This window comes from Procambarus clarkii, chromosome 8 (assembly GCF_040958095.1).
Source record: "Procambarus clarkii isolate CNS0578487 chromosome 8, FALCON_Pclarkii_2.0, whole genome shotgun sequence".
Classification (NCBI taxonomy): Eukaryota; Metazoa; Arthropoda; class Malacostraca; order Decapoda; family Cambaridae; genus Procambarus; species Procambarus clarkii.
The window spans coordinates 25,373,929-25,399,237 of record NC_091157.1 but is presented as its reverse complement, the minus strand read 5'-3'; the positions used below and the strand labels follow the sequence as shown (position 1 = coordinate 25,399,237).

The following is a 25,309-nucleotide window of genomic DNA, read 5'->3' as shown; positions in this document are numbered from 1 at the left end:
GCCTCACCAATATGGCTTCTCTCTCCCCAAATTTCAAAGATTTAGACACGTTCCAATCAAGATAATTGTTCTTTGTTATGCATAGTTGATACATTAAATAATCTGTACAAAGTGTTGAAAAGCGAGTTGTTAAATAAGATATTTCCGCTATACTTACCCACTCACCTGAGGACACCTCGCCCAGTGCTGGACACGCCAGGGATGGTCAGGTAATTTTGACTCGGCCAAGACTCCAAGACTCGGCCTTCACCTGTTCTGGCACTGACAGGCTAATCGCTGTGGACATGAACAAGTCAGTGGAAGACAATTCAACACACAAATAGTAAGTTCGTGATAATCAAATCCACATCCAGGAGTCTTTATTTACACAAGATGGTGGCTGTGACCACACCCAGGTGACCTTATTTACACAAGATGGTGGCTGTGACCACATCCAGGTGTCCTTATTTACACAAGATGGTGGCTGTGACCACACCCAGGTGTCCTTATTTACACAAGATTGTGGCTGTGACCACAGATGGGTGACCACTGCGGTCAAGCACTAACAGCTGCTCGAGGTTCAGGAACCACCAGGAGGATGATGGTAACGTTTGTACCTGAAGTACTGAGGCGTGAAGCTGCTAGAGATTGTTGGTGGTGTACACAGTGGTGTACATGTGTACCTGTAGTACTGAGGCGTGAAGCTGCTAGAGATTGTTGGTGGTGTACACAGTGGTGGATATGCGTACCTGTAGTACTGGGGCGTGAAGCTGCTAGAGATTGTTGGTGGTGTACACAGTGGTGGACATGTGTAAGAATGTTGCTTGGTTGCCCTCGCTATTCTTCTCTTGAGGTTATCTTGAGATGATTTTGGGGCTTAGCATCCCCGCGGCCCGTTCCTCGACCAGGCCTCCCTTTTGTTAAACACACACCCCCAGGAAGCAGCATAGCAACATAGCAACCCATAGCGGTACCTCCCAGGTACCTATTTACTGCTAGGTAACAGGGGACATCAGAGTGAAAAACTTTTTGCCCATATGTCTCCGTCGCCCCCGGGAATCGAACCTGGAACCTCAGGACAACGAATGCGAAGCGCTGTCCACTCAGCTGTCAGGCGCCCACTCGTCTGTCGTCTGATAGTTTGTTACTGTACACTCTCTTCCAAAATGCTAAGTTGTCCTGGATCTGACATGCTGCGACAAAACAGCCAGGAACTTGTCTCCACTATTGCGGGATACCTTCTGACCCTCCTCGGTGCTCTCAAATAGGCACTGTGCCACTGGATCATTAGCCAAATTATTCTCATCCACACGAATAAATAATTTTCTGTAAAATGATGACCATCCACTCATGAAGGTCCTTCACATCCGTCACAGTGTACACAAGGCCCCCGTTCACGCAGAACATGAATATATTCTGCCAGGAGTGATGCATTGATCATTCTCCATTTGTGCTTGGCTCTTTTGAAGTATGGATGACGAAACGGGAACATTTTGCTTAAATGTCCTTTCTCAAAGAAATTTGGAAGGTACTTCATTGGATTAGTACGAATACAAGCTACATTTTGATATCCCCCAGGCACATCCTTCTTATCTCTCAAGCCATGAATGCGGTCAACAACAGAGTCTGGCACCTTCACCCGTATTTCCAAGCCTAACATAAGCGTGTCAGGAAAAATCTGGGCAAGTACAACAAACACTCCTCCATAGCCACACACAATGTCAGCAAATTCCACCTTCTTGGTACTATCTCCAGATAAGTACTTGGGGAAAGTATTGACTCCGGTCCATTGTAATTCCAATTCCAGTCCGGAAATTGGGTTGAAGTGAGCACACTGTCGATAATTTTTCTTCTGTGGTCATTTAGGCATTTTTAGTGAATTACTGGAGAGCTTGGCATGGGAGAATAGGTTGTCTCTGGAGGCCTTTTTCTCTCCATTATTTGAGCAGTATTGTTGGTTGTGGGGCGAAGAGCACACGTGGCCATGTGAGCACCGAGCACCGTAGTCCGGCTCACCACTCAAAACACTCAAACCCAACACGATGGCTGCAGTTGCTCATCATATAGCGCTCATGTGAAGGAATGCTCATCATATAGCGCTCATGTCAAGGAATGTTCATCACCTGGCGGTGTTAGCATGAGCAGGAACCTCTTGAGCTCTCAGAGGTTATGACGACGGGGTCGTCTGCTGGATGAGGTCTTCTTATAGACAATCACTACATAGCAACTGTTGGACTTAATGTTCTTGTATTTAATCTTCTCAGACGAAACATTTTGGGTTCGCAGCAATATCCAGTGATACGAGGAAGTGAACTTGCACAGCTGTTGATGTAACATGTTGACTGCATATGTGTCGGGCCGCCAGGAGTGCGTGCCGCCAGAAGTGCGTGATGTTCTAGAATCTTTAATAATTGGGAGGGATCATGGATGTTTGGTATGTGTCAAGGCCAAGACGCTAATAAAAGTATACCATAACTTGGTCTATCCATTAAGAATTGAGTGAAGCTATAATACAAATTAAGAGTAGTGAAGCATCAGGCGAGAGGTAGAGGTAACTAAGAACTATAGGCTGTGGCTAAAGCTCATAATGACCTACATTACTAGCCTATGAGCCTATCACAAGCCGTGAGACTCGCCACTGGTACAGCAGAGGACACACGGGTTTGTTCTATGGAAAACTTCAGACTTTGAGCAGTTATGAGATCAAATCCTCGCTGTTTTTTGAGGAACAACCAATTGGTACCCATACTCTGATTATATCTTGTTTGGAAGGAACGTTGAAGATTTCGTCTGCAATTCTTTTATAAATACACTTGTTGACTATTTGCTGTTTGCACCTTATGCAGGAGACACAGTTACCACAGTGGTCTGGTAGCTCAGCTCCCATGACCTATTATTTTGTGTGAGGGTATTACCACTGACCAGGTCACTTAGTCATACCTTGAAGGGCGAGGCGATACCCTGTGGGTAGTGCCACAAAGGGGCATTTTACAAGGTGCACTAAGCTTGCCTGTGAAAGGTAGGTCAAACAGCTTAATTAGGTGTTAGGTATCCCTGATTACAATGTTAAAATCACTTTAGATCTCAGTTGGAGTGAAATGAATTTCTCCAGACCTACGAGTGACTTTGAGATTAGGGAGGGCAGTGAATCTGTCCTCACTATGGGGAAACGACATGGAGAAGTTCAGGAGAAAGGGGAAATGGAAGCCTTTTCCTGACAACGAGGGACAGTGCACCGAGGAACATTAAGTAGAGAAGGAAACTGCTATCAAGGCTACACAAAGTATTTCTACCAGCAAGACACCAGATATAATGAACCTAGAGAGGATAACACCAGTCATACACCATCCACTGTCAGACTCAGCACATTTTCCCAAATTCAAGATAATGCACAGCCAACTTTCCTATAACATACGGAGTAGTAACGGCAATGGAAGAGGCAACCAGAGCTCAAAATTCCCATCTCAGTCAACCTAAAAGGATAAATTATAATGACACAACCAGACTAAAAGACTGCAATTTATCTAGAAATGGTAATATTCTTGCAAGGAAAATCTGTGTGCTTGCTCAAGCTGGACCCTTCAGAAAGACGCGCACGAGTCGTGCTGTTGGGATACCCAGTCGACGTAACAGTAGATCCAATACTAAAACACAAGCAAATCTTGAATGCAGAATGATGGCTCACAAAAATATACAAAAGCAGCTACAAGTCAGGTTCTTGTGACCGTCATGGGATATGCGCCAGAAACATTCAGTCATGGAAGTTGGAGAATGTGCAGAGACCATACATCTCGGAACCCCTGCGCGGCTTCAGATGTCAGAAATACGGCCTCCATCAAACACGCTGCACCGAGCAGGAGAGATGCGGAGTGTACAGCCTGAGGCATCCAACCAAAGACATTATAGCAAAGCACAAGGCAACCCAGACCACAGCAGCCAAATGTCCAAGTTATGGCGGCAAACATCGTGCATGGAAAACAACATGAGCCACACGGAAAGAAAAGGTACAGACAGCTGAGGTCAGGATAATCAGACCAGCACCACATACACAAACACCAACGTCTGGAACACTCGTGCACAGCCACGACAGAAACGCGTAATCGGAACACAATTTCCCGACTCAATCAACTCCAAATAGGATAATAAACAAAAACACTGCAAAAATACATGGTAACAAAATACAATTAGCAGCCGATGATTCACAATAACGGGAATGAAGTATTTTGACCAATCCACACACTAGATAATGAAGGGACGACGACACTTCGGTCTATTCTGGACCATTCTCAAGTCGATTGGTTAAGACAATCGACTTCAGAATGATCCAAAACGGACCGAAACGTCGTCGTCCCTTCATTTTCTAGTGTGGATTGGTCAAAATAAAATTGCTTTGAGTCAACACAAGATTTACAGTTTTACAGAGGTCCAGCTGAGAAACATTGTGAAGATCATGGCTTAAGACTATTATTAAGTGCTTACAGATAACGCAGACTCTCCCACCAAGACTCGATAAATCACTTGTAATAATAGACACGGTCGTGCATTAGACCACAGTTACATAAGCAACAATATGAGAATAGACGGAGCACAAGAGGACAAACACGACATGGACAGACTACCAATAAGAGTCTGGTAGTAAAGACATCAGACCATAACGATCCACAAAAGCAGCTGCAGGAAGCAGTAGCCACTCAGAATCAATGATATCTTGTAATTCAAGAGAGACAGATATAAACAATCAATGCAGTTTGATATGTAGCAACAACGAAATACTGAATGGCAGAGATGCATTCAGACACCATCAGAAACGGGCATAAATAATCAATTCAGAATCAATTTCTGTTGGTGTTACCTGTCTTGGTAGAACTTAGCTATGGAATCGACTTCCATATTCTCCACTTCGCTAGTAGACATTGCAAATCGGACTGCATTGATTATATAATAATTATAATTATTGTGTAGACATTGGCTCTTAGGCACAGGCACATATGCTATAGTAAAGCTGCAAGGCCAAGTGCGAGACAACACTTGTATGAGAGTGGAACTCTTCGAGGAGTCCTCCTCTGCCATGGTCCTTTTGCCATCCTAACTTTCGCCTTAGTCATGAGAAACCCTGCATCTCCTGCATTACTTTGACATTATTCAGTGTTGTTAATACCCTGATGACGGGTGCCAACTTACTCAGCCCTTTTGTGATTAATGGCTGAGCAAAAATGCCTACAATCTCATCAAACTCGACATTCCTTTTACATTCAGTCTACTTGTCTCCGATATTCCTCTTCATCTGTACCTCACCATTCTGGTGTCATACACACCAGTCACCAAGAAGGGTAATGAGAAACTTGCTCTTCTCAAAAAAATTACACTTGAAACAATTGCCTCCTTCATAAAAAAATTAAGATCTCACGAGCACTGTCTACCCCGACGGTACTGTCCAATCTTCTACTGGACGGATTGCCGCAGCATAAATGTTTTATAGCAATAACACATGCACACAGACTGTCGGTGTCCGGTTAAACAACTGGCTGTACTCCACACAAGCAGAACTAGCAGCACTTGAACTAGCTACCAGCACATTAAAAAACATAGGAGGAAGAAAAATATTTAGTGATTCAAAGTCTGGTCTTCCAGCAATCAAAAACTTCTGGAAGGTCATCGGCAAGAGCCTCATACTACCACTTTTAAATGACCTAATCGCTGCACAAAGTAAAGGGTTTTGAATTTACTTTGCATGAATACCATCACACATATATAAGCCATTATAATGCTCACATAAATATAAGCCATCATAATGACATAGCAGCCAAAATAGCGTGTAACAAAGATGAAGTTAAATTAGACCTGGTATCCCCATCTCTGCTGTCAAAACTATATTGTTCCAAACACTCGGGTCTGATAGGAGAGAAATTACTCCCAACAACCTGAAAGCACCAGTATAAAAAGTTATTTGTTCAGATCTAAAACTGAAACCTATGTTTATGGGCAGTACTAAACGTCCACCAGACTGTGCGACACAGTGGTTGCCAGGATCAAGTTGGGTTAGTTACATGTGGCAGGTGGCTACAGGTGACAGATCTCCCAATCCTGAGCACTCCAGATGCAAACTGTGAGTAGGAACTGGGGTATGATCTTGCGCGCACATCACCGAATGCCCAGTTATCAGACCATTCAGATCCTTTGGCATGAGGTACCTGGAGATTTGCAATAACTTTATTCACACTCGTGTTCTTGAGGATATCCTAATAATGCACCCAAAATTTGCCGGTGCAGGCTACTGCACATATGGCCCCAAATGACTAACCATCCTGTGTGATGGGGATTTAACCATCACGTAGCTAGCTTTTTGACACACTGTACTCTTCCATCATATTGTCTAGGATAGCTGCACAAATACAGATGTACCTAAATATGTTAATAATGATAAAAAGCTACCATGCCATGGCATTTGCAGGAGTTAAATTAGAAAGCTATGCTGATACAGCATTAGTCGCCGAAGGTCCTTCACTCTCGAATAAAGCACAAGTAGCACTAGATAAAGTAACGGCCGAATGTAGCATTTTAGGGCTAAACATATCTGCACAAAAACCTAAGGCAATGAAACAAGGTGACAACACTCCAGACAGGCACCTACGCATTCACGACATTAACCTTCAGTGGGTTACACAACTCTGGTATCTTCGGGGGATTAATTCTAAAATGACATTCAGCTAGTAAATTCAATAACAGAAGGCATAATTGCGACTGAGCAATTATCACATGGTACATGGCGACTGAGCATTATCATCACAATAAGAGCAATCACATGGCACAGTCTAGGAGCTGGACAGTATTAAGGTTTTGCAAATGCATCGTTCGTTCCCTAATTGATTATGCAGCGTTTACCTTAATCATTCTTCCTCCTGGCCAATCAGCCGATCCTCCAAACAGACCCAAAAGTGATTCCATGCATCTGCCAAACCCCCCTGTTTATGAATGAAAAACGGAATACGCACGAATCGCAACCGATTTCATTCGAACACTTCCGGAACAAGTGCTTCACTGACGAATTTTGTTCGAACCACAACGGTGTAAATGCTTCACCCACGTACTACAAATACAAATAATCAACAGAACCTAAACACCTAACCTAACCTATGCCTATATATGCACAATTTGCTTTTATAGTATATTTATCTTTGAGAATTTCCGTTTTCAATGAACAGCATGTAAAAATTTTGGAGTGCATCTGTGGGGTCGACCGCTGGATGTAATGCACTTTAGTCGAGGACGGGTTGGGCCAATGGGCACAGGTTGAGGTTGTTCAAAAGGATGTAATGTGAGACACAACAGGAGCGCCTAGATGAACGAAAATATTAAGCTTAAGACTAGAATTAAAACCAACATTGGTTGAAATAACGGTAAATGGGCTTGATGCATTGACCAAGATAATTATTAGACAAAGAATCGGTTCACTTGAAATTATAATCACTGGAGCACTAACTCGGAACCGAGGAGCTTCAGACGCCAGCACGTGGACCCATTGTGCAATAAACACATCATACATAAGAGGTCAAAAATACAATCACTGAGTGGGTTGTCGACGAAATACATGCAGACTTCTTTATGTAGGCTCCTTGGTAATCCATCTGCCAGCAGACTTTAAGATCATTGCTCTTTAAGAAAAAAATAATCGGCCTAATCCCGATCTGTTGTTTCATTGCACAGATGAATACGAAGCAAACTTACCTGACAGATTCACTTCAATGACGGATCAGTAGACCAGCAGGGACAAGAATCCGGAGCTGCAGTTAAGGCAGTAAATTCTGTAGCTAGTTGGAGAGACTCAAACAGGTGTTCTACCTTACAAAAATGCTAGCCATTCAAAAGGCTTTGGAACCTGCTCTTGTTGAACAGACATTGCAACATCCACCTGACTACAAATGTCATAGCATTAATGTGAACACTCGACAGTTAAGATTGTAGGATACCTAAGCTAACTTGCAACAAAGAGAAAAATCTAGACATTTACATAATAGTTTAGCACAGATTAAGCAAATAGAGGGGGGAATGCCAAAGACGTACAGTCACCACAACACAGCAACTGCAACATCAGAATCAGTGAGATGGTTCAGGAATTTGACCAACTACGAGCCACTTAGATGAAAGGGAGTAATAGAAAAACAGGGATTGCACCAGCCTTCAATGACTTAAATGTAAAGGTGTGGTTATGAAAACAAGGTCTTTAGCAGCACACGCAGGCCAGAGATGAAATGATACATGAAACAGCTTCTGAAATTGCACCATGTAGAATATTTTAATTTGTCTAATTCAGGCCTTCCCCACAGTCATTGATATCCACCCTACATATGTGCTAGATGGCCCAGAGAATGTTTAAGTTTGTGGGAAAGTTGGATATAAATTCAGACATGTTCCTACTAAGGACAATCCTGCAGATTATTTATCTCGAGGATTAACATTAAAACAACTTCTCAAGTCTTCGCTGTGGTTCAATGGACCTTCATGGCTTGTTGGTGGTCAGTGGCCCAAACAAAAGCCACAAGTCATAGTGACCAATATCACCACTCCCATGAAAGAACCAGAACCTCAACGAATATTAGCCATTGATCCTCACCATTATTCTAACTTAAGCAAGTTATTAAGAGGAACTGCACATGTGTTTGATTTTCTTGCTAAGATAGGAATTCGACATAAGTTTCCCAATCCTATCCTCTACTGGATCAAACGTGCACAACAAGAGACATATGGAAGCGAATATGAAAATCTTCCAGATAAATTAACTAAGTCTCTAGGTATCTGGTATGATGATACTCATAATATACTAAGATGTGGAGGACGTTTGCTTCATGCAAAAATTGATTTGGACACAAAGAATCCAATTCTTCTACCTCGTCACCACATCATCACTAAACTTCTTGTTTTACATCACCATCAATATGGTACTTTACATGGTGGAGTGTTAGATACTCTCACCGACCTTAGACAAAAGTACTGGCTTCCTCGAGGTCGTCAGACAGTTAAGTCAATTATTAAATCTTGTGTAATCTGTAAAAGATACGATGCTAGAGTATGTCCTTACCCAGGACCTCCACCACTCCCAGAAGAAAGAGTGGTTCATCTTCGTCCTTTTGAAACCACTGGTGTTGATTACACAGGAGCCTTACTTCTCACTGGCAACCCAGATAATATACCAGTGAAAGCATACATTTGTCTCTTTACGTGTGCTACAACCAGAGGCGTACATTTAGAAGTCACTTCAGATATGAGTGCTGAAGCCTTCATCCAGGTTTTCCGCAGATTTGCTGCTCGCAGATCTTGTCCCAAACTAATGATATCGGACAATGGTTCCAATTTTGTGGCAGGAGAAGCTTGTTTACGAGAAGTCTGGAACCACCCAGAAGTACAGTCGGTCCTACAGAAACGACAATGTCACTGGAAATTCATAGCACCGAGAGCCCCTTGGCAAGGTGGGTTCTATGAGCGAATGGTAGGCACAGTCAAGAAGTGTCTAAGGAAAACGTTACACAGACAAAAGGTCAGTTACTCCGAACTCCAAACTATTGTTGTGGAAATCGAGGCGCGAGTCAATAACCGCCCAATAACCTACCTGTCTGATGATTTCACCCAGAGAGAACCTCTGAGTCCCTCACACTTGATCCATGGAGGTCTACTGAGCCCTCTCATCCCTTTAGCTGAAGAGGACCCTGTAGACCCGTCACATGTGACCAGAGGAGACTTGGTGGAAAGCTACCAGCATCTCTCCAGAGTTATTAACAGGTGGAATGAGGTGTGGACTCGAGAGTACCTCACAGCTCTACGAGAATACCACTACGGAGCTTCGAGTCCTTACAATAAAGTGCAATTAAAACCAGGGGACCTAGTACTAGTCGACAGTGATGGACCAAGGTCAGAGTGGCCCATAGGCAAAATTGTTGCCATTCATCCAGATCATCAAGGTGTCCTAAGAGTAGTGAAAGTTTTATGCCGAGGCAACACTACTCTAAAAACTTTAGAGAAGCTGGTTCCCCTTGAATTGACTGAGCGAGAATATCAGCCAGGTCCAGTTTCCCCAGTAATTTCCGAGGATAGTAATTCTGATCCTCCTAGCAACCGCCCCACTAGAGCTGCTGCTCAACAATGTAGGCGGAATTTGCAAGCCTATTACAACTATGAACAAGAGTAATTCTTTTTACATCCAATTTAGATAACTATGATGATACTGCGGTGTGATGTCACGTAACAAACCATTACAAGTCACTATGACCCAGGACATTCCCATCACAGTAGATTCTGTTGTTTAAATTGTGTGATTAAAATCTTTAATTATTGTGTAGGCTATAAATAACATGTTTCATTTGACATGAAATTAGCAAGACTTAAGTTTCTTGTATGTCCTTGACAAATACGGGACATTCGTTATGTGTGTACTAACATACTAACATACTAATATTAAACTCAACTTCGGGATAGGTGTCAGTACTACACATTGCACTACGACCCTAGAATCCTCCCCCCGGAGTTATGTTGGAAATTTCCAACACTGAATACAACACTGTGGTATTCTCATTAATTATTACTAATTCTACTAATCATTATAGTGAGTAAAATTAACCCAACGTAGAGTTCACATGTACTAATAATTACATCTGTACAATAAGGCTAGAATTCTTACGTCACCCGACACCAGTATTGCGTCAGATTTCATTGTAATAAACACATTTATATCCAATGTGCCTGAGAATTGAATTCGATTCTCTATAAACAACGGTGTTCTGTGTGATAATTAATTACAGATAAACTGATCTCCAACTAAAGCCAAATAGAGCGTTTATAGTTATAGCTGTTATCTAGTAATAAAATTAACGTCACGCGTGAATGCCCTGGAGAGATTATAATTCTTCTCCATTGTTCGTTTACTATCATAAAATGGGCAAATAATAATATTTAACTCCTCCAAATAATAAACCCGTCCTAACCCGAGCATTTCAAGCACAAATGCGAGAAATGATAATATCCATAATAAATAATTTGGTAAATAAACGCGGGACGCGGAGCGAGGCGAAAGAGACGCCAGTCCACGTGTTGAAGCGCTCACGAGTAGACGTGTTCACGTGGTGCTCACGAGGAGACGCCATTACCCAGCCATCAGGGTAAACGCTATCAAATCTCCAGAAGAAAGTCGCCACTGTGAGGCATGAAGAACCTTGCAGACAATACCTTCACCTGGTGTCAGTGTCATTCACGGAACCTGTTAAACTTGGTTCTTTGTGACTCCACGTGACCGGCCAGTGAAGCGCGTCAGTATCCAGGATAGGCTAGACCAGAGCCTGGGACGCGAATTTCGGCAAGCCTAAACTTACACAGTGCCCATATTAGCTAAGTATCCTTATCCTTATTTGATGCATCTGATAGGGTGTAGGTTTATAGCTGGGTAGCTTGTCGTGACGACGTATGACAAAAAAAATTCACAGGTCATTATCTTTCTCTTATTATTAATAGTAATTTATTGAGCATAGAAATCCAGTAGTTTAATTTGTTGCTACTGGAAACAATTGTTTTTGCAGCGTGTGTGAAGAATTCTCCGAGCTGTCATTTCCCATGTTAATCAACTCCCAGTGTTCCATGACGAGTCCAGGAGAATCAGAGGAAGCGTCGTGACTAACTTCTAAGGAATCGTCATTAAGCTAAGATTCCTTTTGTATCTCTCGAGTTTATTATCTGTACTCTTTTACATGCAGAACTCTGTTCATTGGATTAACATGTGTTTATTATGATTATTATTATTTATGTTCATAATCTATGTTCCCATTAATGATAACGATAATGATTTCATAAGTATTCATAGGATTAGATTATTATACATTGGACTGGTGAATGAACCACACTAGTTCCTGGACGTACTGAGTTCCAGTAATAACCCCCCAATGTAGGTGTTTGAGGCTTTGATTCATTTAATTATACAGCCCATTAATTATTTCAGTGATCATATTCTCTAGTATTTTATCCATAGTTACTGGTTCATCTAGGAATTTTCTAATGATCATAATTTCTCAGTTTCCCTCTTTACTATAAAAGCGGGTGGTCCTTCGTAATTCATTTTACTATATTAATATTTAAATAGATTCAAGCCCCAAATATCCCACATGCAGTGCTAAGGTCGGTGACAGTAACCGGCAACTGCCGTGGCGAAGTCTGAGTCGACGAATGGGAGCAGCCTGGTGGTGAAGGTGGAGGCTGGGTCTGTGATTGGTTAGCTGGTTGGCTGCCGGACTGCATGCCGGGTCCCCATTGGTTGGTATGTTGGTGGGCGGCTACTCCTTCTCCCGGGAGCTCCGGGAAAATGGCGGCTTACATATTGAATAGCGACTGAGCACGAGCAGTTGCGGAAGCCCGTCCAGCTGTCGAGAGCTTCTTAATTTCTTCCTGTCGCACAGGGCACAAATGAGAAATAGCAATATGGTCACCACCGCACACTACACAACACGTGATTTCGGCGCTGCACTGTTTATAATGGTGATCCTGGGCATAGACACTACACTTGTTTACACTTTGAGGGCACTTCCTGGTCACGTGTGAGTACTGGTAGCACTTGTAGCACTGGCTTACCTCGTAAAAACGTTCCTTGTGCACTGAAGCTGGTGGAGTATTGATGCCTAAGCACCTAAATCCTGTGGTGGTGGCCTGGTCCGCTGCGGCAGCTGTAGTGAAGGTCACTTTCAAGGTGGAGCGAGTGTCGTTGTTGTTGGCGATGATTTTTGCTGAGACAGCTGTCATGTTTTCGTTTTCCCTGTTGATACTGTTCAGGATAACGTCCACCTCGTGCTCGGTGATCCATGAGCTTACTCTCCTGGCAAAGATGGTTCGTTCAGCTTGAAAGCGTCGTGGTTGGATGAGGGTAATATCCGCATCATAGAGTGCAGATGTAGCAGCAGGTGTGAACAGGTGTTCAAGGTCGTCTCCGGTGGAGTAAGAGAGGACGATACCTTCGTCGTCCTGCTGGATGTCGTCTGGTACTGTGTTGGTGGTGGCTTTGAGAACGTTGAGAATTTCCTCTCGTCCGAAAGGGTGGTTCTCTAGGAACCGTGCCTTAACTTTGAAGGCCATGGTACTGTGTGGCTAGTACCGGCGAGGGCCGAGCCGAGGCAATACAGCTGACCCACCCTCCTGGGCAGGTCGAAGGATGTACACCCCCTCACTATCTGGTTGGCTAGGCAGCTCGCAGGTGAGGAGCAACAAGAGACACGTCCGGCCGTGACGGCTGCAGGTTGCAGGTTGGTGGTTGTTACCACCAACAGTGAAAAGAAATGTACGAAAGATTGAGAAAATTCGTGTTAGAATTATTAATCTTACTTTTTCGGTCATATTTAATAATATATATATGTATATGTATATATATTCTCTTGCTGATGGTGCAACAGTGTATGTAGACTTGATCAACTTGAGGAGGTTGATAGCATCAGGTGGTGAACCAGGAGATAGGATACCACTTGATAAGCTGATGATAGTTCTGATGGTGTTGGAGAGCAACCTGATTGTAATAGTATAGAGTATAGGATTCATTATTATTATATGTGTATATGTATTGTGTATGTGCTCTGTCCAGTAAATGTATTCAAATTTGCTGGTATTTGACCTTGTCCTAGTGAGGCTTCCCATGAAATAGTGCAGAAGAAGAGAGAGAGAGAGAAAGAACCGAGAACCACTGCTGTGGACAGGGTAGAAGGTAATACTAATAAGTCAAAAGGGGATTGAGGAGATCATATCACCTAAGGAGAGAGTGGGGAGTCACAGCGGCTCGAGTGGGTGTGTGCACATGACAACAAGGCTAAGTATTGGAGCCGCATCCCCTAAACGTGTGACGTTGAACCCCTCTCCAAGAGCCAGATGCGCCTAGTGTAATCTTCTAGTGAAGTAAAAACACTCTACCGAGTTGTGGGTTGGGTTGTCCGTAGAGAAGGATCAACACATCACCACCAACCCACACTATAATAGATGGCACGATCAGAGCTCCAGGTAACACACCCTCTCACTGTGAATATCTGCACGTCACTGACGTGCAACAAGCTGACTAACTCGTGGGTATCTATTTACTGCTGACACCTTCCGGTCTTCTTTCTCTCTTCCTCATCTTCATTACCTTACACGTATTCGGACTGAACTCTAGCAACCATTTGTTTGTTCATTCCTGGTGTTCGTCAAGGTCATCTGTAACATTCTCCAGTCCTCCTCTGTATTCACATTCCTCATTATTTGGCATCGTCCCCAAACAGTGACATGTACGAGTTCACTGCCTTGGGTTGATCATTAACATAAAAACAGAATATTATTAGTTCGAGGACCTAGCCTTGGGAAACCCAACGGGTTATATTTCTCCAGCTGGAGAGCTCTCCTCTGACGGTGACTTTTCGTCTTCGGTCACTTACCTGGTTGATACCTGGTTGATGGGGTTCTGGGAGTTCTTCTACTCCCCAAGCCCGGCCCGAGGCCAGGCTTGACTTGTGAGAGTTTGGTCCACTAGGCTGTTGCTTGGAGCGGCCCGCAGGCCCACATACCCACCACAGCCCGGTTGGTACGGCACTCCTTGGAGGAATAAATCTAGTTTCCTCTTGAAAATGTCCACGGTTGTTCCGGCAATATTTCTTATGCTTGCTGGGAGGACGTTGAACAACCGCGGACCTCTGATGTTTATACAGTGTTCTCTGATTGTGCCTATGGCACCTCTGCTCTTCACTGGTTCTATTCTACATTTTCTTCCATATCGTTCACTCCAGTACGTTGTTATTTTACTGTGTATATTTGGTACTTGGCCCTCCAGTATCTTCCAGGTGAATATTATTTGATATCTCTCTCGTCTTCTTTCTAGTGAGTACATTTGGAGGGCTTGAGACGATCCCAATAATTTAGGTGCTTTATTGCGTCTATGCGTGCCGTATATGTTCTCTGTATTCCCTCTATTTCAGCAATCTCTCCTGCTCTGAAAGGGGAAGTGAGTACTGAGCAGTACTCAAGACGGGACAACACAAGTGACTTAAAGAGTACAACCATTGTGATGGGATCCCTGGATTTGAAAGTTCTCGTAATCCATCCTATCATTTTTCTGGCTGTCGCAATATTTGCTTGGTTATGCTCCTTAAACGTTAGGTCGTCAGACATTATTATTCCCAAATCCTTTACATGCTGTTTTCCTACAATGGGTACATTTGATTGTGTTTTGTACTCTGTATTATGTTTAAGGTCCTCATTTTTACCGTACCTGAGTACCTGGAATTTATCACTGTTAAACATCATGTTATTTTCTGATGCCCAGTCGAAAACTTTATTAATATCAGCTTGAAGTTTTCAATGTCCTCAGCCGAGGTAACTTTCATACTGATTTTTGTCATCTGCAAAGGATGATACGAAGCTGTGACTTGTATTTTTGTCTATATCTTATATGAGAATAAGGAAAAGCAGCGGTGCAAGGACTGTACCCTGAGGTACAGAGCTTTTCACTGCACTTGAACTAGATTTTATATGGTTGACCGTTACTCGCCGAGTCCTGTTTGACAGAAAACTGAGTATCCAGCGTCCTACTTTACCGGTTATTCCCATTGACTTCATTTTGTGTGCTATCACGCCATGGTCACATTTATCGAAAGCCTTTGCGAAGTCCGTGTATATCACATCAGCATTCTGCTTTTCTTCTAATGCCTCAGTGACTTTGTCGTAGTGCTCAAGTAGCTGTGAGAGGCACGATCTTCCCGCTCGAAATCCAAGGTGTCCTGGGTTGTGAAGGTCATTGGTCTCCATGAAATTGGTGACCTGACTCCTAATCACTCTCTCAAATACTTTTATGATGTGCGATGTTAGTGCAACTGGTCTATAATTTTTTGCCAATGCTTTGCTCCCTCCCTTGTGGAGAGGGGCTATGTCTGCTACTTTAAGTGCATCTGGTATCTCCCCCGTGTCCAAGCTCTTCCTCCACACTATACTGAGTGCCTGTGCTACCGGCACTTTGCATTTCTTTATAAATATTGAATTCCATGAGTCTGGACCTGGGGCCGAGTGCATGGGCATGTTTTCAATTTCTTTTTCAAAATTTAGTGCGCTCGTGTTTATATCGGTTATATTTACAGGGGTTTGAATATCCCGCATAAAGAAATTGTCTGGATCTTCCACCTTCATGTTGTCTATTGGAGTGCTAAACATGTCCTTATACTGCTTTTTTAGGATTTCACTAATTTCTTTGTCATCCTCCGTGTATGAACCTTCACTTGAACGAATAGGTCCAATACTGGCAGTGGTTTTTGCTTTTGATTTCGCATATGAGAAGAAATATTTTGGATTTTTCTTTATTTCCTGAATTGCTTTCTGTTCTAACTGCCTTTCTTCAGTTTCATATGAGTGTTTCAATTTCCGCTCGATTTCTTCAATCTCCCAATTTAAATTATTCCTTCTTTGATGGGAAATTCGTGTTTGCATAAGCAGTTCCGTTATTTTTTTCCTGCGTTTATAGTGTCGTCTGCGTTCTCTTTCTACGTTAGATCTCTTTCTGGCTTTCCTCAAAGGAACATGTTTCAGACAGACTTGATACTCTTCTGAAGTCAGTTTTTCTATTCCTTCTGTAGGACTTGTATTACTTAGAACAGTTCCCCATGGAATGTTTGTAAGTTCCCTGTTTATTATCTCCCAATCTATCTTTTTATTATTAAAATTGAATTTACTGAATAGCCCCTCTCACTTTATCAACGTTTTAGGTCTATTCTGAGTATTGATGGTTGTTTGCACTACAATGAATTTGTGATCTGAGTATGTGGTATCTGATATCGTAATGTCTCTGATAATGTCTTCATTGTTCGTAAAGACCAGATCTAGAATATTTTCACTTCTCGTTGGCTCCGATATCTGCTGATTGAGTGAAAATTTGTCACAGAATCTAAGTAGTTCTCTAATCTGTAATTGGTTAGGTCCTGATAAATTTCCTGGTATAATATTATTGTTTGCTATTTTCCACCTGAGACTAGGCAAGTTGAAGTCGCTTAGGAAGATAATATCAGGTATCGGGTTCTCCAAATTATCAAGGCTATTCTCTATTTTGCTTATCTGTTCTGTGAATTCCTCAGCCGTTGCATCTGGCGGTTTGTATATTAGAATAATCACTAAATTTATTTTCTCTATTTTTAATCCCAGTACCTCCACCACCTCATTTGTAATGTTTAGGAGCTCCGAGCATACAAGGTCTTTCCTAATACACAGACCCACTCCTCCATGTGACCTAATTTTCCTATCACACCTGTATAGGTTATATCCTGGAATCCAGATCTCACTGTCCAACAATTCCCCTGCATGGTGTCATGTTCACAGAAAATTGTACCATCCGTTTTCTATGTGTGGCGGAGCAGACGCCAGAGAGAAGGTAAACAGGGCGTACAGGACGCCCGCCAAGCTTGGTAGCTGCTAGTCATGTAATTGTGTATATACGCATTAAAGTCAGTAACCAAGCAATGACTTTATATCAACCCCACAACCAACACTTCCTCAGTAACACACAAACACCACACATGGGTTTCTGTGAAAGCTCCAAATACTGCATTTGACTCCGTTAGGAGGCCATTTATGAACTGTACTTTGTTGTTTGTTCTTGTTTTCAGTCCTTGTATGTTGGCAAAGATGAATGAGGTTACTCTATTAGTGATAGTTTGAATGGGAGACTTTTTCGGCAAGCCCATTATTCGTGGACATAATGAGTTTGTTCTGACCAGTACTGATTGTTGTAGGGCAGTTGTCTGTCGTAGTTGTAGTTCCCTTTCGGTGGGTAATTGTATCTGTAATTCTGGAATGCAAGTGGATCTGGCATCCAGTTCCATACACTCTCCATGCTGCTCCTTTTGAATTCTCTGCCGGTTTGGTATAAAAAATTTATAGAGTTTCCTCCAAATTCATTATCCTGCTTGCCACTCTTTATGTAGCGTTCCGTGCCTTTCACGTGAAAGTGTGGGCAGCTGAGGTCATAGCATTTTCTGTCCTCCAGTGAGGTTTGGCACATGTCAGGATGGAAGAACCTACATATTGATCCAAATCGACACTCACCTTTCCTAAGCATATTTAAACATTTTTTGGGATGTTGGTAACTGCATTCTAATCCTTTCTTATTACCAGCATATCTATGTCTGCATACGCCCTTTGCATAAAATTTACATAAGTCTGTCCTTCTGTTCTGAATTGCTCTATCGGGAACCGTCACTCAAGTAGTCTGTTACACAGTTTAGTAGCTTCCCAAATATTACAGCTTTGTTCTCTTTCTAGAACACGAGCCTTTCATGATGAACAATATCTAGGTTTAGGTCCAGTGGACAGTCTAGGAAAATGTTATCTACCCAACCTTCTAATTCCTGTTGTATTCAAGTAACCTTCTCATAGATCTCGATCTATGGGGGACGTAATGGTTGGTGGAGGTCCCAGCTTGGTCTTGGGGGGGGGGGGGGGGAGAGGTTAGGTGGAGGTCCCAGCTGGATCTTGGGGGGGGGGGGGGTGGAGGTTAGGTGGAGGTCCCAGCTTGGTCTTGGGGCGGGGGGGAATGAGGTTAGGTGGAGGTCCCAGCTGGGTCTGGGGGGGGAATGAGGTTAGGTGGAGGTCCCAGCTGGGTCTTGGGGGGGGGGGGGGGAATGAGGTTAGGTGGAGGTCCCAGCTGGGTCTTGGGGGGGGGGGGAATGTTAGGTGGAGGTCCCAGCTGGGTCTTGGGGGGGGGGAAGGGGTATGAGGTTAGGTGGAGGTCCCAGCTGGGTCTTGGGGGGGGGGAGGAGGTTAGGTGGAGGTTAAAGCTGGGTCTTGGGGGGGGGGATGACTTTAGGTGGAGGTCCTAGCTGGGTCTTGTGGGGGGGGGACGGATTACGTTAGGTGAAGTTCCGAGCTGGATCTTGGGGGAGGGGGATGACGTTAGTAGGAAGTTCTATCTTGGTCTTTGGGGGAATGATGACATTTGGTGGAGGTCCCAGCTAGGTCTTCATGGAGGGGGGGGGGGTGTGATCGCGTCAAGTGGAGGTCCCATCCTTGTCTTAGGGGGGGGGGTGATGAATTTAGGTGGACACCCTGCTGGGTCTTGGGGGAGGAGTGACGACGTTAGGTGAAAATCCCAGCTGTTTTTTTTTTTTTGGGGGGGGGGGGTGATGAAGTTAGGTGGAGGTCCCAGCTTAGTCTTGGAGGAGGAGGGGGGGCGTGATGAAGTTAGGTGGAGGTCCCAGGTGGGTCTTGGGTCGGATGACGTTGGAGGTCCTAGCCTGGTCTTGGAGGGGGGGGGGTGAGGGGGGGGGGGGTGTGAAGACGCTAGGTGGAGGTCCTCGCTTTGTCTCTGCTTTGTCTCAGGGGGAGGAGGGATGAGGTTAGGTGGAGGTCTCAGCTTGGTCTTGGAGTGGGGAGGGGATGATGACGTTAGATGATGTTCCCAGCTTGGTCCTGGTGGGGGGATGACGTTAGGTGGAGGTCTGTGCTTGGTCTTTGGGGGGGGTGACGACGTTAGGTGGAGGTCCCGGCTGGGTCTTGGCCGTCAGTTGTTAACGGCCAGCACGGTGTTGCTCGTCCAGTGGCGGGAATTCTGATGGCCAATCAGAATCACCGGGCGAGGCAATGAGAGCTGGTCGGAACGTGAGCAATAATAGTAATCTACTCACTTTCATCCAGTCGACATAGCGTCGTCGTGTGGGTGTGTGACCAGTTTGACCCAACTGTGACAGCGTGCTCTCCCCTCTCCAGCGTCACGGACTTTAGGACTTAGTGGCATGGTCGACACCGAAGAAAGTCTTCGAAATCTACCGTCTTTGATATATAGAAGGCGGCGTTACGATACGCGCCGTTTCTCGATTATTGTGCTCATTCCGAAAAGTAGATGGTTCTTAAGAGTGGAAACGACCGATGAGTGACGACCATCTCATTGTCAGAGTATCTTGGTGTATATATAACTGTACATATAATGTACAGTCATTATATATATATATTTATATATAATACATATATACATATGTGTGTATGCATGTATGTATATACAATGTACTCGCGTGTTTTAGTGATAGCTGAATATATCCCTGACGCAGACTTTACCAAAATTATTTCTTGTCCTTAGTCAGGATTAATAACGTGTCACCCCTTGACGATAGATCATGTTGAGACTGATCACTTCACTTGATAAATTCACTTGAACGTGTCCAACGTAGGATGACTAAGTTAATTCCCCAAATTAGAAATCTTTCATATGAAGAAAGATTAACAAAGCTTAAGTTGCATTCACTGGAAAGGCAAAGAGTTAGGGGTGACATGATAGAGGTTTACAAGTGGATGAATGGACATAACAGGGGGGGGGGATATTAATAGGGTATTAAAAATATCAACACAAGACAGAACACGAAACAATGGGTATAAATTGGATAAGTTTAGATTGAGGAAAGACTTGGGTAAATACTGGTTCAGTAACAGGGTTGTTGATTTGTGGAACCAATTGCCGCGTAACGTGGTGGAGGTGGGGTCCCTCGATTGTTTCAAGCGTGGCTTGGACATTTATATGAGTGAGATTGGGTGGTTATAAATAGGAGCTGCCTCGTATGGGCCAATAGGCCTTCTGCAGTTGCCTTTGTTCTTATCTTCTTATGTTCACTCTCAGTGACTGTTTTTGTTATATCGAATGTATTGATGGTGTTTATTGAATAATGGGTCCACATGTTGCTATTGGTAGTTTACTGTCCAAAGTTAGTCCTCCGGTGATTATATCATTGTGGAATCTAACTTCAGCATAGTTTCCTGACTCGGTCATATTTTCAGTCATTGTGGACTGGAACGAGAACGGTGCTCCCTATATAGGCGTAGAACACAAACAGCAGAACATCTCAAATGCTGTACTCTATCCCAACAACGACGAGGAAGGCTATGTAGGGAAACAAATGATCGAGCTGAAGCTGAGAGAATCATATAAAATCCAAGAGGCAAAGGGAGCAAAAGGCCATAAGTGAAATAGAGAGGAACCCGAAATACTTTTTCTTGTATGCCAAAACCAGAACAAAAATTGCGTCCAGTATTAGGCCTTTGCGCAAGGGTGATGGAACTTTCACAGATGACAACAACAAATGAGGCATCAGTACGATTGTTTTCAGTGAACCCCTGACCACATTGACGATCGATGATCCAAATGAATTCTCCATGAATGTGACACCAACATTGAACCACATATCAGATGTCACTTTAACCCCACTGGACTTTGAAGTAGCCATGGACAGCATGCTAATGCTGTCGGCATTGTCTGCACACAGCATGCCATAGCTCTCTGCACCCGATTCGTGGAATTCTATATTCATCAAGAAGTGCATAACACCACTTTCTCCTTCTCCTGAAAGGGAACCTCCTACGTCTCCCATTCTCCTGAAAGGGTCATAACAGCACTATTCAGAGCCGGAGAAATTGCCAACCTGGATAGCGTGCAAAGTCCCATAACCGCTAGCACGCTCTCTATAAGTCATCGTAATTATTGTGACTGCTTAAAAGTTCTAAACCTGTATTCTCTAGAGCGCAGGCGAGAAGAGAATAATCTACACACAAAATATTAGTGGGACTGGTTCCAAATCTGAAAATAGAAATAATATATGAGACCAGTAGGCATAGCAGGATGTGCAGAATATCCCCGTTAAAAAGCCGAGGTGCAATAGGTACGCTGAGGGAGAACACTATCAACATCAAGGGCCCAAAACTTGTCAACACACTCCCGCTACACATAAGGAGCATACTGGCCGGCCTCTCACAGTGTTCTGGAGATACCTTGATAAACACCTACAAAGAATTACCTGATCAACCTGGCTGTGATTCATACGTTAGGCTGTGAGCAGCTCCGTCCAACAGACTTGTTGACCAGACGACCACCCGGGAGACCTAGTCTGGAACCGGGCTGCGAGGCCATTGATCCCTGAAAGCTACACAATGTAACACTCTGAATTGAGAAGAGTTCTTAAACTTTGCCAGTTGCCAGTCCAGTTGGGACTTAGTTTTTCTGAAGGCAAAGTGATAGTTCACTGACTTGAGTTTGTTGACTGTCTCTTGTGTTGTAAGATTCCGTTGATCTTGAGTGACCACTGCTTCTTGCAGTTGCTTTTGTGGATCTTGTCTGCTGTCTTGACTACCCGGCTATTGTTGTTGGTAGTCTGTGTTCATGTCGCGTAGTTTGTCCTCTTGTGCTCCGTCTTGTCTCATTCTGTTTCTTGTGTACCTGTGGTCTGCTGCACGATCTTATACATTAATACACAAGTGATTTCTTGAGTCCGATGTTGTGAGGCATTCTTCGTCATCTGTAGGCAATTGATAATGGTCTCTGCCATGATCTTCATGATGATTTTCAGCTGGACTTCAATAAAACTGTAAATTTGTTGTGTTGATTCCGAAAGTGATTGCTGTTCCTCTTGCCCACCCACCTCTCACACAGATCTTGTACTGTATGTCTGCTTCTCACCCAGTTGTCACACTTGCCTTTCATTGCATGTCTGCCTCTCCCAACCTCACACACTTGCTTTATAATTGTATAAAATATAATTGTGACTGTAGGAGTTGTACACCTGCCCCTCTACTCTGGAATTACATTGAGTTGTATCACAGCAACCACCCCATCCCCCTTTTGCAGTCACTGGACTTGTACTATGCTGTCCTCCGGCTTCTCCCAAAATGGCACATACAAGACTTGTGTTTTATGATGGTGAAAGAAGACACTCATCTTACCTAGTACACTTTCAAGACAATCATGAACGTTTGGGCAAAATTATTTGAAAACGAGACTTACATAATTAATGTTTACTGTAAGACTTTAATAATGTTTCTTTCTCTCTCTCTCAGGAATGCCTTAAAAGAGAATCAAGACAGTTCCAAGTTTTAGACAATGTGATGCTCTTAAAACGCCACATTTCCCTTGTTTCCAATAATGCTCCTCCCCCGGTCATTGAGGTCCAGGACAACCACCAACATTAAATGATCATAAAAACTTTGAAGATTTCTGTAAAAGAAAATTATAATAATTTCCATTTGAAATTTTTCTCAAATGTTAAAGTGTTTGGTTTTTATTTATATCTTATTTGTGTGAATTTTACCTTGCCTGTGATTCCTCCTCTGAGTGTGTGTGTGTGTGTCTGATGGGGCGAGAGTCGCCCCATCTCTCTCGCCCTGGCAAGAGTCGAAACTTAATTTAAAATTGATATATCTTTGTCCTCGAACATGATATATTTCATTTGGTGCAATCATAATAATGTTCATATCTCGGTCTTTCTGGAGGCATATAAGATTTTAGGCTTTATTAGCGTATCTTTGTTAATTATACAATATATCGGCAAGTGCGTACGCGTCTGTACTCCATGCCCGACAAGCTACTGAGCGCTATTATAAAAACATATGTATCTTCACTTGAGCTATAAATATGTCTATTGTAATGTATTTAAAATGACGCTCATATTTCTATCTTGCTTAAGACATATATAACATTTGTGGTTATTAACGAATTTACGTGAAATAAACATCGATCTGAGAGAGAGTTGCTCTGTCGTTCAGTCTGTGCGGGGTGGGAGCTCCGTAATTTTTTAAAATACATGTATCTTCATTAGAACTTTAAATATGTCTATGGTAAAGTGTTTAAAGTGAAGCTTATATGTCTGCCTTTTTTGAGACATATAAAACATATATGTTTATTAATGGAGCCCTGTTGCTTATATAAGCAACAGCAACAGGGCTCCATTAAGGAACATATAATCTCTTCCCACAAACAACCCATCACCAGAGAAATCTTAGCAAACAACACAGAAATCATCGATAGATACAGCGATAGCAGGCGGCTTGATGTCTGCGAGGCACTACACATCAAGAAGTCAACACCAGCAATCAACAGCCAATTAATGCACAACTATATTCTACCCACTTCAAGACTCCGCTCCAATATAGAAGCATCAAGAAATATGGACCAATAGGCTTTCTACAATTACTTCCATTCAATACCCATTGTTTCGTGTTCTGTCTTGTGTTTGAATTTAATACCCATTCAATACCCATTGTTGAAAGTTTGTTTTCACCTCATCCACCTCACCTAAATGTAGATATAAAATCGAAGATGTGTAAGCTCTATTCAGCGACTGCTCCAAGATACAAAATGGTGGTAATTATTTCCACATTATCTTTCCACTGTTTTTGTCCTATTATTTGAAGTGCAGCTTTTGAGTCTGTGTGTATGATTGCATTTTGAGTGTTTTGTGCAATCACATTTGCGAATGCCTGTTGTATGGCAAACAGCTCAGTTTGGGTTGATGATACTAGTCCTCCCAGTCTCCAATATGCCTGTACGCTGGCCGTGCAAAGAGCAGCGCCAGCACTCTCATTTTCTGTGTCCACCGATAAGTCTGAAGATGTGGGTGGCTCCTGCTACTGCTATGCTATACATTTGCTCTTCTATTATGCGCCTTAGGATTGTCGGATCATAGGCATCCTTTTTCATTGGGAGACTTTCTATTACTATTTTGAAAGTAGGCTCTTCCCACGGCGCGGAAGGAGTGTAATTTGGGTGTGGATGATCACCCTCTCTATCAAGAATCATGTTTTTTAAATGTAGTCTGTTTAGGACTTTTCCTGCGCTTGCAACCCAAGAGTTTCCATTGTTTTGGCCTAGTCCAACCACCAAGGCCTGCCGTACTGGGATTGGATCAGAAGAAATAATTATCTTACTGACAATTGTAGCTGTCCTTTGTGATATTCTTTCTTGTAGAGAGGGCAAACCCGTCTCCATTCTAAGAGTTTCAAGCCTGGTCCACATGGGGGCTCCCAGTGCAGCTCTCATAGCATTGTTTTGGGCAACTTCAAGCTTTTTCCACTGTTGGTGTGATAGATTTGTGAGTGCAGGGGCGCCATAATCGATCACTGATCTGACTGCCAACTCCATAGTATGTGCGAAGGACTTGCAGATTGGCTCCTCCAGAAAGGGAGGTTAGCGACCTGAGGATTGCCGTCCGGGCCGCAGTTCGCTCTCTCAAGTAAGTGACCTCAGCATTAAAATTCATGTTTGTGTCCAGGATGATTTCTAGATACTGATAGGTGTCGACCCATTCTATTGGTTGACCCCGTACTGTGAGTTGGATGTTGGGCTTCGCTATTTTTATGGGCATGGCCTTTGACTTTGAGGGGTTGAGTTTGATCCCAATCTGTTTTGCCTCTTTACTGATGCAGTCTAAGCATTTGGGTGCAAGGCGCGCCGCATCCCTTCCTTTTATGATGATGACAAAGTCGTCCGCGTAGTTTAGCAGCCTGCAGTGATGTGGGAGTTTCAACCTCATTATTCTTTCCATTAAACAGTTGAAGA

General features: G+C 43.3%; 1 long non-coding RNA gene and 1 pseudogene across 2 annotated transcripts in view; one reads left to right on the top strand and one right to left on the bottom strand.

The window, feature by feature from the left end:
- LOC138358927 (uncharacterized) overlaps nt 1-23,195 on the top strand; it is a 37,034-nt gene extending 13,839 nt beyond the window's left edge. For both annotated transcript variants that reach the window (XR_011225645.1, XR_011225644.1), the window contains one exon: nt 22,813-23,195. This is a non-coding gene — a long non-coding RNA (uncharacterized lncRNA). The remainder of the gene's footprint in view (nt 1-22,812) is intronic.
- Nucleotides 1,149-1,849, bottom strand: LOC138362369 (tRNA (guanine-N(7)-)-methyltransferase-like; annotated as a pseudogene).
- Nucleotides 23,196-25,309: the final 2,114 nt, after the last annotated feature.